The 14,688-nt window shown below is 37.4% G+C and overlaps 1 protein-coding gene across 1 annotated transcript in view; it reads left to right on the forward strand.

The window, feature by feature from the left end:
• Window positions 1-14,688, forward strand: part of LOC150088120 (uncharacterized) — a 1,786,788-nt gene that overhangs the window by 1,630,804 nt on the left and 141,296 nt on the right. The gene's annotated exons all lie outside the window — the stretch shown is intronic.

Genomic DNA, 14,688 nt, shown 5'->3' on the forward strand with positions numbered 1-14,688 from the left:
ATTGATATGACTGGACTATGTGATGATAAAATTCATTGGTAATCAAACTTAATTAAGTGTCCCTTATTAGTTATTCTTAATCATGACTGTCAGCTACTATTATTCCAAACTGTTTTTTTTGTCCCCTAAACTTACTGCCTACTGTAGGATAATCAGGAAAGTTTCCTGTGATTACTGCTTCTACTGTCATGAGAAAATTTCCCAAGGTGCACAGCATGCTATAATTACTAAGCCAATGACCAAGACTCATATGCATAGTGAAGTTCACAAAGCAATTCTCCGCAATAAATTGTAAGCTTCAAGTTAAAAATAAATAAATAAATCAAAATAAAAGATTTCTGTCTTTTCAAGTTTATGTCATATAGTGTGATGATAGCAGCTATGCACACATTATGAAGTTTCACTGATATCAGGAAACACACTGCTTCCCAAGACAGTGTATTTTCCAGTATCATTTTGTAATTTATGATATTATATATAAAGTACAAATGGCTGAATGAACGGCATATGAGACTTATGGGTTAATATATAGTTTGTTTTGTTTTTTTAATTTTCAAAAAAAAAAAAAAAAAAGTACTGAATTTTTTAGATTTGTATGCCAGATTTGCAAGGCTTTATGTAATAATAATATATGAAGCATGATTATAAAGCTCTGAAATGATTTCATAAGTGAGTTAAAATTGAACTTGCCAAATATTTGCTTTTGTTCACTTCAAAGTAGTTCCCTTAGTGCAACAAAGTCATTCTCTTCTGCTATGTTAGGAAACATTTCTGGAACCTGTTTATTGATATCAGTTTTAGTGCCCTTGACATATGCTGCTGGACTTCATCTGGGGACCAAAAATGTATTCCATTCTGTGAAGTTTTGTTACTTGGAAAAACAAGATATTAATTTTAAAAGTAAACCCAAAAATTATAAAAGGAAAATACATTTTATTATCAGAATAATTATCAAATAATAGTTTATTAACAATTCTGGAAGTGTCCTCCATTGTTAGCAATACATGAATTCACTCTTTTAATCCTCTTGCAAGCAGTAGGACAAAGGCTTCATGTTGATACACTCCTGACTATTTTCAGTGTTTGCTTTGAGCTGCTGATTGCTTAATGGATTGCTCTTGTAAGCTTTCTGCTTTATTTATTAACACCCATAAAAAAAGTCTGAGGATGTTAAATCAGAAGACCTAAGTGTCCAAAGTCATTATTATTCGAATACCAAAAAACTCTTGCAACACTTTGGTGGTTGAGCATGCAGTATGGTAGGTTCCCTATTATGTTGGATCCAGTTTCTCTTTCATTTTCCTCTAGCAATGTAATAAATGGCATTATGATGCCTTTTAAAAAAATTAAAAGTGACAGTTTGTTCAAAAATTATGGGCTCAACCAACCTTTGAGATATATACCACACCAAACAATGATTTTTTTGGGCATGTAAGGGGATTTTGCAAAAAAATGTGCAGATTTTCAGTGCTCCAGTTTTGACTGTTGGCATAGCTACTAAGGTGAAACCACACTTCATTAGTAAAATAAATTTTATCCAAAATTTCAATACCCCTTTACAGCAAAGTAAAATTTACTATACAATCAATATCAGCATTATCCTGAAATTGAAGTTTGTGAATACTATGGATTTGTTATGGAAAAAGTTAAGTGGTTCTTACAATGAAATGAGCTGAGCAAAGTGATATTCCCTGTTGAATGCTGAGTTTCCTTAGAGATTTGTTTGGAGATTGCAAAATTGTTTCTAATATTGACTAAAGTGTCACAATGTGTAAGAATACTCCTTGTCCTTTCATGTTGCTTATTTCCACAAACCTTCATTATCCTAAAAATTTCAGCTTTGCATGAACAGTTAGTGTTAGGGAATTTTTCAACATATTTTTCAACACTACATCTTATCTTAGCTGAAACAATTTATAATAATCAAATAACTAATATTGACAAATAACTAATAAAATAAGAAATAACAAGAATATAGATATATTCAAACAATTACATAAATATGATTATATAAATAATAATAATAATTATATTTATGTAGATTAGCTGAATTTAGGGTGTGTGGGTGGTATAATCAGTCTCATCACAAATGTGCTAGGGGAAACATTTGAATCCGTTTCCCCTAGCACATCTCCAAAGAACTGTCTAGTTCACTTTTTTTTTCCTTTTTTTTTTTTTTAGTCTTGTGAAAAATACTTGTTGACCTAATCAACCATGCTTACTCAATCCAGTTTTCTTGTGGGGATGTTTCAGAAAAAGTTATTAATATTTATTAATAACTGTTAATATGATATTATAACCATTATTAATATGATATATTAATATTGATGATATAACTGTCATTAATATGACATTTCATTTTCATGATTAGACAAAATATAAAAAGAATCAATTACTTGGTTCAATAAATTTATCAATCAAAGAATCAATTTGGACCTTGTGGCTGTCACAGACATTCTCTAAGATATGAAAAGCTAGGGCTTGCTACTCAGGAGTCTAAAATCTGATGGAACTGATATTCAGGTAACACTTGAGTCATATAGACCGAATTTCTACAAAGTCCGGTTATTCTGCAACAACCAGATCCTTTGCTTGCACCTTCATGATGGGGTGACTCTTAGTAACCCTGTATATAATCCTGAAATACAGCATCTAATATACTGGAGGTGACCACTAGTTATAAACAGTGGTCGAGGTGTGGTATCCACAGAATACAGATGAATGCTGCCCTTCTGTTAGCAGGCAATACTAAGTGATAGATGACTCTCATCAACTAGTGCAGTAACATCACTTTGCTTATTGGAGGCTTGATGTGGTGAAACCCATGTAAAGTATCCAGAGAAAAGCTTTGGAAACCTCCCCCACCATCTCCTCCATCATGCAGTATGATGGGCATCATTTTGAGAGTACAGCTCTAAAACTGTGTTCACATGCCAGCCACTAGTTACTTCACTGGACTAAACATATTGGTAAATCTGTAGGAGGTATCCAAATCAGCTGGTATATCTCCCTGCCTCTACTCTAATAGTTTGTAAATTAGCATTAGCATTAGCATTAGTAGAGGCATATGATGCAAGAAAGCAAGCTTATTCAGCATCAGCCAAAAAAAAAAAAAAAAACCCTCTCCCATTTCACCCCTCCGTTCGTTCGAAATACCTGTCCAGTTGAGCTTTAAATTTGTTTAGGCTATCAACTTCAACAACAAGTGATGGAAGTCGGTTCCACCAACCAACCACCCGCTGGCCAAAGGCAAATTTCCGCACATCTATCCGACATCCGTCCTTCCTCAATTTGAATTTATGCCCTCTGAGGTGATTATTCTGAGAAAGATGAAGAATCCCATTGGCATTGAGCATGCTCAAACCATTCAAAGCCTTATACACCTCTATCAGATCACCTCGCCGGTGCCTAGTCTCCAGACTCTGTAATTTGCAAAACTTAAGCCTTTCTTCGTAAGAGCAACCCTTTGTTCCATTTACTAATCTTGTTGCCCTTCTCTGTACCCGTTCCAGCAGCTCTACATCCTTCTTGAAATGAGGCCTCCAGACGTGTATACAGTACTCAAGATGTGGCCTAACCATTGCCTTATACAAGGGAATAATCACCTCCTTATCCCTGCTAGAAAAATTCCTGTATATCATTGACAAGACACCATGAGCTACTCTTGCAGCTCGTCTGCACTGCTCAGAGAACTTCATATCTGCCTGCACAATTACCCCCAGGTCCTTTTCATTCTCCACCACTGTCAGTGTAGTACCGCAGAGTTGATACATTGCTCTGGGGTTACTGTTACCCATATGTAGTACTTTACATTTGTCAATGTTAAACTTCATTTGCCACCTCTCAGCCCATCTGTTCAACCTTTCCAGATCCTGTTGCAGCAGCATAGCATCAGTAGTGTCCTTAACGACCCTGCCAACCTTTGTATCATCTGCAAACTTAGACATTAAACTTGATATCCCATCATCAATATCATTCATAAACACCGAAAACAACAATGGACCCAACACTGAACCTTGAGGAACTCCACTAATAACATTAGTCCACGTTGAGCAGTGTCCATTGATTACCACTCTCTGTCTTCTGCCACTCAACCATCCCCTTATCCATAGCAGCAATTTGCCTCCAATGCCACACTGCTCCAATTTGTGCAGCAGTCTTCCATGTGCAACAGTATCAAAAGCCTTTCTAAGATCCAAATATATAATATCAAAGTTATTCCCTGCATCCAGTTCTTTTGTGACTACATCATAGTATCCAATCAAATTGGTCAGGCAAGACCTGCCCTTAACAAAACCATGCTGCGTCTGAGCTATAACTGAATTCTTGTCTAGATGATCCTGCAGTGCTTCTTTAACCAGTGCCTCCATTAATTTACCTGGAACAGAAGTTAAACTAACAGGTCTATAATTACTTGTGTCAGCCTTTGATCCTCCTTTGTGAATTGGGGTTACATTTGCACATCTCCAGTCTATGGGTACCTCCCCTGAGTCCAAAGAAGTTCTCATAATTATGGCTAGGGGTTTGCATACTTCCTTTGCTGCCTCCTTTAATATAACTGGATAGATCCCATCCACCCCAGGTGCCTTTTTTATGTTTATCCTCAACAATCTCTCCTCCACTTTCCTCTCGGTTATTACAAAATCATCCAGCTCACTGCCAATGTTTACTTTACCTACATCATTCTCCTTCCTGAATAACTCCTCATGCGTGAATGTAGATGCAAAATACTCATTTAGATTGTTATCCACCTGAGCAGGATCCTCAACTGTTGAACCATCAATATCCAGTGGACCAATCTGATTCATCCCTTTCCTTCTCGAGTTCAAGTATGTAAAGAACTCCTTTCTGTTTTTCTTTGCATCCTTTGCCAAGGATTTTTCGTAGTCTGCCTTTGCCTGCCTAATCTCCTTTGTGACTTGGTTACAGACCAACTTATATCTATCATAGGCTTCCATGTCACCCATTAATTTGTATGTATCCCATGCATTTTTCTTCTCTGCCACATGTCTCATTAGTCCATCTGACAACCATTTAGGCCTAAACCTTGAACAATATTTCTTAGTTGGTATGTAAAGCCTGGTAGCCACCAAGATTAGTTCCTTGAATGCTTCCCATTTTGAGTTTGCTGTTGGTAACATCATCAGTTGGTCCCACTGTATAGAATTTAAATACTGTCTCAGACCATCATAGTCGCCTTTACGAAAACAAAAGCCCTTCCCTTTACCTCTGATGGTAGTTACCTCCTTGAGTAAATCCCACTTCAACACACTGTGATCACTGCCACCTAGTGGTTCATTTATCTGCAGGTTCTTAATGCATGAAGAATCACTACTGATAATCAGATCAAGAGTATTGCTCCCTCTTGTTGCCTCACGAACATGCTGATGTAGAAAACAATCATCCAATAAATCCACAAAAGCCTTGCTAGTGTGCGAGTGACCAACCCACAAATTCCAGTCAATATCTGGGAAATTAAAATCCCCCATTATAAGACTCTCTGATTTACTGGCCCACTCTATTTCCTTGTACAATATATTATTATACTCATCAGAGTCATTAGGCCTATAGCACACTCCTGGAGAGGGTCCGAGTAGTGTGTGTTTGTGAGGGCCATTGCTGAGGGCCCGTCATGCCAAAAATCTGGGTATATTCTTGCTGTGTGTACATGCACCATATCCAAAAATTTCATTACTTCATACAGCATATCTTTCCCACCTTTTTTTTTTTTCACTACTGAACACATCATGAATAGTCAAACTAATATAACAAACTTATCTGCAAAAAAGATCTAAACCGCCCAAACATTTCCTTGTTCCTTTCACAAATAGACATGGTCTCAGTTCCACCCTCAATGATGTCCATTTACACTTACAGTCTGCCAAGCACCACTTACTTTTTCTGACAGAATCCCAAATATCAGTTGATTCAACCACTGCTCATCTCAGTCTCAGGTATCCTAATTATTTGCTGCATGATTCCTTTCACTTCAAGGTGGTACTTGTGCATATGTCCACTCTGATATTCTCTGTCATACTTAGTAATTTGGAATCTCCTCTGGCATAAAATTTCTATACTCCATTCTGGCAAATTTAACTATTGCTTTATCACTCTCCCAACTCCACTAATAACTCAGAACTCTTTTGACTTCCTATCTTTGAAACTTTACTTTCTCCAGTCTAACTTTCCTAACAGTGAGGTAGTCTATGGTGATTTTAATGTTCACATTTCTAGCTGTCTTCCCTTTTCTAGTCACAAGGAACACCTGGTCAAGATGCCAGGGGGAGGGGGTTGCAATTACTAATGACCTCACACCAATTGTTCATTTACCTAGAAGAATACCCAACAGTCCTAACCACAAAATGAACACTATTCATGTTTTTCTCACAAACAACCCTTCCAAGTACATGGTCGAGGTGACTGGTCCTTGGCACAGTCTTGATGATGGTGATTGAAGATCACAACTTGGTGATGGTGTCTTCTCCAAAGCAGCCTTTCTCTCATGGTCATTCTCAATACAATTGAGAATGGCCTCGTATTGGTGTGTGGAATTATAATTATGCAAAATGGGATGATCTCTGAGATTTTTATTCTTCTTTACCTTGGTTGGATTACTGTTTTAAATCTTCTGATGTCGGTGTTTGCTAAGATCATGTCAGTGAAATTATTCTTGTAGAGATGAAATCCTTGATTCTGCACTCCAGCTTAAATTCCTCTCCTTTATTTAAAACTTGAATTTTAATGAATTAGCATTAGCATTAGCATTAGTAGAGGCATATGATGCAAGAAAGCAAGCTTATTCAGCATCAGCCAAAAAAAAAAAAAAAAAAACCCTCTCCCATTTCACCCCTCCGTTCGTTCGAAATACCTGTCCAGTTGAGCTTTAAATTTGTTTAGGCTATCAACTTCAACAACAAGTGATGGAAGTCGGTTCCACCAACCAACCACCCGCTGGCCAAAGGCAAATTTCCGCACATCTATCCGACATCCGTCCTTCCTCAATTTGAATTTATGCCCTCTGAGGTGATTATTCTGAGAAAGATGAAGAATCCCATTGGCATTGAGCATGCTCAAACCATTCAAAGCCTTATACACCTCTATCAGATCACCTCGCCGGTGCCTAGTCTCCAGACTCTGTAATTTGCAAAACTTAAGCCTTTCTTCGTAAGAGCAACCCTTTGTTCCATTTACTAATCTTGTTGCCCTTCTCTGTACCCGTTCCAGCAGCTCTACATCCTTCTTGAAATGAGGCCTCCAGACGTGTATACAGTACTCAAGATGTGGCCTAACCATTGCCTTATACAAGGGAATAATCACCTCCTTATCCCTGCTAGAAAAATTCCTGTATATCATTGACAAGACACCATGAGCTACTCTTGCAGCTCGTCTGCACTGCTCAGAGAACTTCATATCTGCCTGCACAATTACCCCCAGGTCCTTTTCATTCTCCACCACTGTCAGTGTAGTACCGCAGAGTTGATACATTGCTCTGGGGTTACTGTTACCCATATGTAGTACTTTACATTTGTCAATGTGCCAAGGCTGTTCAAAATAAGAATGTGGCATATTGCAATTGATGTGCATCCAAATCTCCAGGTTCATTTCCTGCCTACAAAGCTTGCACCAATTGTAAAGCAGTTATTAATCAATCCAAACTAGATTTCGAACAGGCTGAGAGTTGAAAACTTGCTTCTTGCCCAAATGGTAGTCAAGCATTCTGGTCTCTTGACACAGCTGTTGGCTGCAACTTTTGCCCATCTGTTCTCCCACCTCTTTTAAAACCTGATCATTCTATTGCCACCTCAGCTACAGGTAAAGCTGATTTGTTTGCATTCTCCTTTTCTTCTAACTCTTCTGTTGATGATGTTTGTTTAATCAATGCTTCCTGTGGTTTTCCATCAAAAGGGTGTCAAAAATGTTTTCAACATCTTGATGCCAAGAAAACTCCAGGTACTGATGATATTTCTTCACTTGTTCTCTAAGCCTGTGCTCCTCTGTTATGTGTTGCCTTTCTTGTTTCACTGGCATTTTTACTTCTTCTTGGAAATTTGCTCATAACAAGCCAGTTCCTAAATAGGGTGACAAGTAGTAGTAGTAGTAGTAGTGGCATGTGATGCAAGAAAGCAAATGTATGAGCTTATGCAGCATCAGCCAAAAAAAAAAAAAAAAATCACACCATTCCCTCCAAATGCCTGTCCAGTTCCTCCTTAAATTTATTCAACCTATCAACTTCCATAACGACAGATGGAAGTTTCTTCTAGCAATTAACCACCCGCTGGCTAAAGGCAAATTTCCGCACATCTATTCTACATCTGTCTTTTCTTAATTTGAATTTATGCCCCCTTAGGTTCGTAATCTGAACAAGTGGAAGGATCCCATCAGAATTCAGCATGCTCAACCCATTCAAGGCCTTATATACCTCAATCAGATCACCGCGCAGGTGCCTAGTCTCCAGCCACTGCAATTTGCAGAACTTAAGCCTCTCTTGGTAAGAGGATCCCTTCATTCCCCTCACCAATCTTGTTGCCCTTCTCTGTACACGCTCAAGTAAATCTACATCCTTCCTAAAATGAGGCCTCCAGACCTGTACGCAGTACTCAAGGCGTGGCCTGACCATTGCCTTATACAGAGGGATAATCACCTTCTTTTCCCTGCTAGCAAAATTCCTATATATCATTGACAAAACCCCATGACCTGCCCTGGCAGCTTGTCTGCATTGCTCAGAGAACTTCATATCTGACTGCACAATTACTCCCAGGTCTTTTTCATTTTCTACCACCTTAAGTGTAGTACCACTTAAGGTGGTACTACACTTAATTCCTCACATCCAGTTATTATCCTTCTACTCTTTCTAAAGTAATGGAGAACTCCATTAACTGCCAACTCCTAAACTGTCTAGAAACCTTGCGTCTGATCAATGATTGCCAATATAGAGATGTCAATGTTGATTTTGTGGTGATATTTGGTTTATGTTCCCATCGATGGAAAAGTTTGACAAAACTCAAGCAGCTGCTTCTGACATTTCAAAGGCTTTTGATTGTGTTTCGCATAAAGGTCTTCTAAATAAGCTTCCATCTTATGGATTGCCAACTGTTTTCTGCTATTGGGTATCCAGTTTTTTCTCTGACCACTCAGTAGATGGCTGTGTCTTCTAATGGTAGATGGTAGATGACTCTGTCTTCTAATTTCTTCAATAATTCTGGTGTTCCTCAAGATTCAGTTCTTTCTTCCACTCTTTTTTGCTTGTATGCTAATGATCTTCCATTGATGGAAATCTTATCTATAGTTTTGCTGATGATAGTACATTCGGTGGTGATCTGTGAATATTTTAACAATGGGCTAGCAGTTTTTCCGACTTTCTACCGAGTAAATTTGATCGGTTATGAAAGTGACGTCATCTGCGGCTTCTACTAGAGGCGCTTCCCACGCTCACACTACTAGTAGTGTGATTAGAGCGTTTGACGCATTTTTCATGAGCAGTACGATATCTTGTGTCAGGAGCAGATTTAGGGGAGAGAGATGCGACTTATTACTCCCTTAACCATGCATATAAGTGAATGTGTGAAATGTTCCTAGGTCTATCTAAAAAAAAATTAAAAAACTTAAAAACCTGGTCGTCATGCCTCACCTTACAATGATAACTGGATATGACAGTGTCTGGATTTCTAACTTTTTATAATTTTTGAATAGTATGATGACATAATCATGCTTCTTGAAGTTACTACTGCAGTAAGTATGATTGCAACAATACAAATATTTGTCAACAATTTCTTTTTTCGTCTTGCATTTTCGTTACATTCCATTGTTAGGGTCCCCTAACAGCTGCATCAGTACATCAATCGGTGAGGTGCCTCCGTAGCCAGGTGGGATGGAGCAGCAGTGCGTAGCACATGCTTCTTGATTAGACCGGGGTTCAAACCCATCACCACCAAATACAGAGGATGCGGAAAGGTCAGGGAATGACCACTGCATATCCCGGAGCAATATGGCCTTAGTTGCTAATGCTCCTAAAAACCAAATAACAAACAACAAACAAACATATCAATCGGTGCAATTTTACAGAGATATTTCGATACGTTGAACTCGCTGGTTAAAGAGTCACTGGTTAAAGAAGTGTTGCAGTATCACCTAGACAAGACTGCAGTAATAGTTCAGACACAGCATGGGTTTGTTAAGAGGAAGTCTTGTCTGACCAATTTGATTGGATACTACGATGTGGTCACAAAGGAACTGGATGCAAAAAATAATTTTGATATCATATACTTGGATTTCAGGAAAGCTTTTGATACTGTTGCACATGGAAGACTGCTGTACAAGTTGGAGTGGTATGGCATTAAGGGCAAGTTGCTGTAGTGGATAAAGGGATGGTTGAGTGGGAGATCACAGAGAGTGGTAATAAATGGACACTGCTCTACGTGGACCAATGTTATTAGTGAAGTCTACCAGGGTTCGGCGCTGGGCCTGTTGTTGTTTTGTGTATTTATTAATGATATCGATAAAGGTATATCAGGCTTAATGTCCAGGTTTGCAGATGATACAAAGGTTGGCAGGGTTGTTAATGATAGTAAAGACAGTATGCTACTGCAAGAGGACCTAGAAAAGTTAGGTAGATGGGCTGAGAAGTGGCAACTGAAATTTAATATTGACAAATCCAAAGTACTGCATATGGGTAGCAGTAACCAAAGAGAAACATAGCAACTGTGCGGTACTACACTCAGGGAGGTGGAGAATGAAAAAGACCTGGGGATAATTGTGCAGTTTGATATGAAGTTCTCTGAGCGGTACAGATGGGCTGCCAGAGCAAGTCATAGAGTTTTGTCAATGAAATATAGGAATTTTTCTAGCAGAGACAAGGAGGTGATTAACTTTTGTATAAGGCAGTGGTCAGGCCACACCTTGAGTACTGTGTACAGGTCTGGAGGCCTCATTTTAGGAAGGGTGTAGAGTTGCTAGAATGAGTACAGAGAAGGGCAATGATTGGTGAGAGGAACAAAGGTATTCTCTTATCAGGAGAAGCTTAAATTCTGTAAGTTGCAGCATCTGGAGACTAGGCACCTGTGAGGTGATCTGATTGAGGCGTACAAGGCCTTGAATGGTTTGAGCAAGCTCAATGCTGATAGAATACTTCTGCTTGCTCAGATTAAGAAAATGAAGGAATGTTTTTTTTTTTTTTTTGCTGATGCTCAGGTAGTTCACCAATATGACATGTAAAACATGGTTAACTTCAGTCTTTTTAAAACTCAGTCCTGTCTTACTGCTCATAGAAAAAAAAAAAAAAAAAAAAAATCCTACAGCCCCTATGTTCATCATTAATCACATTTCTAGAAAATATTACATATCTCTGTTTGGGATTATCCCAACTTCTAATCTCCATTTTTATAGTCACATCATAAATATTTCTTCCTCTGCATTCAAAAAACCTAGTTTTCTTTTGTGCCTTCGGAATTGTTTTTCTTTTAAGCTACTACTCACTTTGTGAAAATTTTAAATCTATCCTCCCGTGGAATATTATTCGACATTTGGGGTAGTGCCCCCAAACCTCTCTCAAGCTTCTAGACATTTTTCAGAACAGGACAATCAGGTTAGTTAATGACCAGAAGTCTTTCCACTTTCTTACAGTCTTTCCACTTTCTATCTCAAAGACATTGTTTCTGCTGCATGCCTTTTATATAGATACTTCCATGAGGACAGTTCTTCTGGATTGGCAGCTGTAATTCCCCCACTTTCTGCCAAACTAGTATAAACATTTGCCACAACCAGTCAGCGTCTGTTCGTTGTCAAACTCGAAACTCATAGAACCAGCTTTCCTTCTTCCTCATTTATCTCTTCAACTTCCATTTTCTTGGAACAAAAAAAATTACAATCTACACTAACTGTAGTCTTATGAGAGTGACACTTAATTATTTTAAATTTTTTCTTTTTTTTTGGAAATTGCCTATTCTAGGTGCAAGATAATAGTATCATATTTTAGGTAATCATCATACCTTTCTTCTGTCCACCCCGCATCAGACTGAACATTTACTTTGGGCACACTCATTTCATTATCACAGGAAGGGATACACTGTAAATAAATTTTAATTTTAAACTTTGCATATCTAATCATAAAAAGCATGTTATGACTTGTACAAATTGTACAGAAGAGTTATGTGCAGTGGTATCTAAATTCATTACTAAAAACCTGAACAGCTAAACTTTGCATTGCTTCTTCTCTCATCCAGGGGGAAAGTCATAGGCTATGTTTGGATCCAAAATTTGATTCTTTCTACACTTCCTCTCAGATTATGATCTATACAGTAAGTGAATCAGCAATTCTCCTTGTTGGTACTCTGTCAGGTGGTGATCCAGCAGTTCTTTGATCATATTTCTTCCCCACCTCCTACAGCTTTACTTTTTAACCCAGAGTATGATGCCTCATTGAAAATATGAGGCATATTTTCAAAATGGAAAAATATTTTATCAAGAGGTTTTCAACTTCAAAAATAACTGAAAAATAATTCAAAGCATTCATCAAAATGATTTGTTTGAACAATTAACAGAATAATATAACTCTACCCTATATTATTAATGTATTATATTGGATATATTGAATTTCCATGTAATGCCAGATACTTCAGCTAGTACATACAATATAGCTGCCAGCTATACAATCTGAATCGTATTGCCCTTTTTCGTGTAATATAATTTTATTCATACTAACTCACAGTTTTGAAAGCAAATTGTAATAGGGGTGGCACAGGGCTTAAAGATTCACCTAAGGACCATGATACAACTGCACTGGCCTAGTTTCTTCCTGTAACTTTTATTTTAAATATGTTTTCATATTTATCTGTTATTGAAAGCTAGTGAGATTTTCATCAAATATGTCACTTTTATTATCACATGGAATTTATAGGTTGTTTCTGAACCATTATAGCCATTAGAGTATATATGTATGTTTGATTATATTTGAAGAAACAGATACTTCTTGGAGGAATATATCTAATATTTTAAGTAGGCACAATGTTTATTCTTATGTTTTTAACTGCAGTTTTAATTAGTTAAAAAATGCATAGATTTTACATTATATCATGGGCTCAATTTTGTCTGTTTTTATTAAAATATTAGATGAAATGGGCAGTCCAGATAGCATAACTGGTATTAGAAGATATGAAGATCAAGAAGTTTTAATGCCACATGTATCTTCGTTATCAAGATCTTTCATCCCACTGATCAGTTCTTATGAGAGTTTGGAAACTGAATCAATATCTGAAAATAAATTTACTGACAACACTTTATCCAGTACCTTTGAAAATAATGAATCTCATTTAATTGACCAAATTCAGAAAAGGCAGCTTCTACATTATTCCAAAGAAGCCAAAAGTGTTTCTGCCTATGATACAAATGTAATACCCAAATCTGAAACTGAATCTCATTTAACTTCATTTCCCATTGAAAACCTTGATGCAATGCCTTTAATGCTTAAAGAATGTAGTGGAAGTGATGTTTCATCAATATATGATAGAAATGAAACTGAAATGGCTGAATTTCAATTAAATAACAGAAAAATAAATACGAGAGGAGTATTTCCAGAAGAAGCACTTATGTCAGAAGAAAATGAGATTCTCTCTAATAATGCAGATAATTCTATAAATAAGAATATGATAGTTTCCATTTTACCAGAAGATAAACTATCTTCCATACCTGAACCTGAAAGAGTCACTGATGAAACTACCATTGACCCTGAAACGAAAATTTTTCCAGAAACTGCCATTACTAGATCAATATTAGATCAGCACTCATTAGAGGACATCGAGAAACCCTTTTCCAGAACACCAGTCAGTGAAAATTCATTACATCGTGAGCTAGAAGATGATATTGTAAACAATCTCTCACAACTTAATGAGCATAAAGAATTCCAAGTGGATGAGGTACTATTTTATCAACAGCATTTGCCCAGTAGTAAATCATCTGAAATTGGGAATGGTATCAAAAGGTACTTAAATCTTGATTTTTCAGTGAATTTTTATGGTGTATAATATAAACACACACACACACACACACACACACACACACACACACACACACACACACAACACACACACACACACACACACACACACACACACACACACACAAACTGAAGCCAAAATATTATAGAATGTTACTTCAGTATGATATTGGACTGTCTTTTACTTTGACAACAGGCTGGTTCAGTGAAATGTGTTCTCCACAAGTGTCTGCCACCTGTCATAAGGGATTTTCAAGCAATTTCTAACATACATGCACTTTGAACTATACATTATTATAGGCTGTGGTTTCACAGCATCTGATAGTTTCTTGATGAAATTTAGAACCATGTGAATGGATAGGCCACGGGAGATAAGTGAGCTCTTGAGCCATGCCTGCATATCCTGGCCATAATGTAGTGGTTCATTTATTCTTGAAATTGTCCATCCTGTCAAATGAATGTACCTTTCCGGCCTGTAGATATTAAGTCACCTTCACTGTTCCGCAGGGTATCAAGCACATCCAACTCTGTAACTGTAAGGGCTTCCCCTCCAGTGGCAATTCCTGAACTGTGTTAATAGTGCATGTTTTATATAACTTCTCTTATGCATTCCATTATATGGCCATCAATATTAAACAAAGTGGAACAGAAGAATTCATCAGACTTTGATGCACATGTTTGCTACAGAGGTAAGGGTATAC

This window comes from Mastigoproctus giganteus, chromosome 3 (assembly GCF_048544385.1).
Source record: "Mastigoproctus giganteus isolate SK-2022 chromosome 3, ASM4854438v1, whole genome shotgun sequence".
Taxonomy (NCBI): domain Eukaryota; kingdom Metazoa; phylum Arthropoda; class Arachnida; order Uropygi; family Thelyphonidae; genus Mastigoproctus; species Mastigoproctus giganteus.